This window comes from Lycium barbarum, chromosome 4, assembly GCF_019175385.1.
Source record: "Lycium barbarum isolate Lr01 chromosome 4, ASM1917538v2, whole genome shotgun sequence".
Lineage (NCBI taxonomy): Eukaryota > Viridiplantae > Streptophyta > Magnoliopsida > Solanales > Solanaceae > Lycium > Lycium barbarum.
The window spans coordinates 17,207,680-17,210,633 of record NC_083340.1 but is presented as its reverse complement, the minus strand read 5'-3'; the positions used below and the strand labels follow the sequence as shown (position 1 = coordinate 17,210,633).

Below are 2,954 nucleotides of genomic sequence, written 5' to 3'. Positions count from 1 at the left end.
AGCACGAATGAATGGCTTGATTATTTCTAGCAAGTGTTGGTCCATTTAACGTAAAAAGCTGCAGGCTTAAATGATTAACCCACCATATGGAAGAAACCTCCAAAATTTTATCTAAGCATTTGGTCCACAATGGATTTTAACCATTGAACTTGCACCATATTTCTCTTCTTGTACCATATATTCCCCACTCACCCAACTCCTCACAGCTCACTGAAACATGAATTAACTTTACCCTAGTGATCTGTTACCATACCTTTCTTTATCTAGATGTAGAATCGAAGATAAGAACAAACTCTCACAAATATAAATAAAATGAAAGAGAAGGAAATTAAGGCATGGCCGTCGACATCTTCTACAAAGTGCTTTTTGACATGCATTTGACGCAATAAGCTATATAAATTAAATTCTTATTAATACATGCGCTAAGGAAAGGGCCTAGGAAGCATATAGGTTCATGTACATTTACTCTCCTCTCCCATAGTTTTTTTTTTTTTTAAAAGAAAAAATTATTGTCGTATGGTGTCAAGAGCTTTATATCAAGAAAACAGAATTACAAAGCTGAGGAGGAGCATATATAAAACCAACCTCTGTTATAGTACGCAGCCAACAACAGCACGTAAATAATTAAGCTAATACAAGTTCTCACAAATATACAAAGAAACAAAGAGGGTCCAGTGTCTTAGGCAAAATGTTAGCTACAGCAACTCAACTGGACCCACTCTATACAAAAATATTCCTCATCTGCTTATGCCTCAGAGAAGATAAATCACAGTTACATACAATCTCAACTTTTCAACAACTTTGTGCAATTACCAACACAAGTCAGAGGTCTTATGACTATGAATAGATGGGGGATACCAGCTGTAATCTCATCAAATAGTAAGAAAGCAGAAATTGTCTTTGATCCACCCTGAATGTATTACTGCAACTGTTGACATATTTTTTGTGGATGAACTCCTCCATTTGTATAGCGATTATGTTCCTCTTACTAATTACATTTACTTCATATATATCTCATTGTATTGAAGATAGTTCAAACTATTTTTTGAGTATGATATATTAGGAGGGCTTGTAGTTATGTTCAGCTCCTGCATATAATTGTAAATCTCTTGTTTGAAAGATGAATAAAATGCTCAGTCAAGAAAAATATCTTCGAAACAACACACACATCTGTGTGCACGCGTGCGTGCACCCAAGTTCAAAGAGTCATATGATGTAATTGTTATTGGATGCACCTCTATAAGTGAGGTCGGGTGTTCAAATCCCATGTTCATCTTATTACTTTTTCCTTTTTAAAGAATTATACATTTTTCTCTTTTTTCGTTAGGTTTTTTACTGCAAAATTCACAAGTCTGGCACATTGAATCCCTATTTTCCTTTTCATCGTAAAATGACATAATCAAAATCAAATGTCTATATTAAAAGTTTAAAACTAGCAGCAATGGATGATATATAATCAACCAGTTCTGCTGGATTAGATATATATGTAAAGATTACTAAATTTCAAAAATAATAATTAGAACCTCTAATATAAAAGCATATTCGTTTCAATGATAAAAACCTAAAGGTTAAACCTGCTAAATTTAAATCTTGGAATTCATATCTTCGTAATAGTGCGCTCACCGTTGTTAAAATTCTGAATTAGCCCAATGTTTCAAAGTAAAAGTCAATGCAGCACTTATTCCTTGTTTACCTCCTATTCCTGATTTTTCTGTAGAAGATATTTTTATCAATAGAAAGGGTGGAAAATCAAATGAAGCAAAGAATTACTTAAGAAGTAACGAAATAGAAATAGAAATAGAAACAGGAAGAAATGATTACCTCGTAGGACAGGACATGGAAAGAAACAAATCATGAATTAGACAAAATCAATCTTGTTTTCATTATTGAGAGTCAGACCGAAGTCAGTGCAGCACATTGTCTCTTCCAATGCGGCGTTTGACATTTATATATCGAAACGGGTCACCTGCACTCGGTGAGGGCCTCACCTCAGCGCGTCGGTCCACCCCTGAATCTAATCAAATTTTCAAAACTATAAAAAATTAAATCTATGTGTGAAGTGAAATTGACATATCCGTCTCGTATGCTCTATTCGTCCTTCATTATTGTAGGATGAAGAGATAAGCCAATGCACTTGCAATATACGGATCCAATGTTATTGTAATACAATAATATCAGCCACACTTTAGTTCTGAACTAGTATTAGTTATATTCACCCGATGCACGGTCGATATAAAAAGAAAATAGTATCGTTTTTTATATACCAAATTAAGTACTTATCAAATATGCAAACTTATCATTAGAGTTTTCAAACTCAACTCTTCACCTGACTGCATGTCATTAATTGATATTTGTAATGGTTTCTTAGCAAAGATGTATGCGTCCTTTAGAACTATAGGATGATACGAGATAAGCCAATGCACCTGCAGGTATACGAGTCACAATTTTATTGTACTACTATAATGTTAGCCACGAGTTAATTCTGAATAAGTTTAGGTCGTTATTTAATTAATCCTTCTCGATAAGGTTTCTCATTTTAAAGATCTTTGTATAAAGATAAGAGTAACCTTAAATTAACTAGTTTTATCTTGGCTGGGTGCTACCACGACTGTCATTAATTTAAATTAGGGCCCGGCAACCTGAGTCATGTCGGGCTCACATTAGAACGAACAAAATAATGGAGAAGGAAATTAATGCAGGGTGGTTTACATCTACTACCAATTGCCTTGTGACACGCATTTCTTGCAATAGTCTGTATGAAATGAATTCCTATTAATATGAAAGAAAACATAGTCCAACTACTCCCATTTATAATATTAAATAAATCAATATCTGAATGATTGAATACAGTCTTTTGCAATTTGAATAGACAACAAAGATCTATTTATGTGATATTTTCAATTTTTATGTTTAAAATAGATATTTAAAAAAAATATTTAAATTAGAAATAAATT

At 33.1% G+C, this 2,954-nt stretch overlaps 1 long non-coding RNA gene across 1 annotated transcript; it reads right to left on the bottom strand.

The window, feature by feature from the left end:
• Positions 1-573: 573 nt before the first annotated feature.
• LOC132638241 (uncharacterized) lies at positions 574-2,081 on the bottom strand. Its single transcript, XR_009581637.1, has 2 exons — positions 1,822-2,081; positions 574-1,711 (listed from the first exon to the last, which is right to left on the bottom strand). It is a non-coding gene; the product is annotated as an uncharacterized LOC132638241 (long non-coding RNA).
• Between the last annotated feature and the right edge of the window lie 873 nt (positions 2,082-2,954).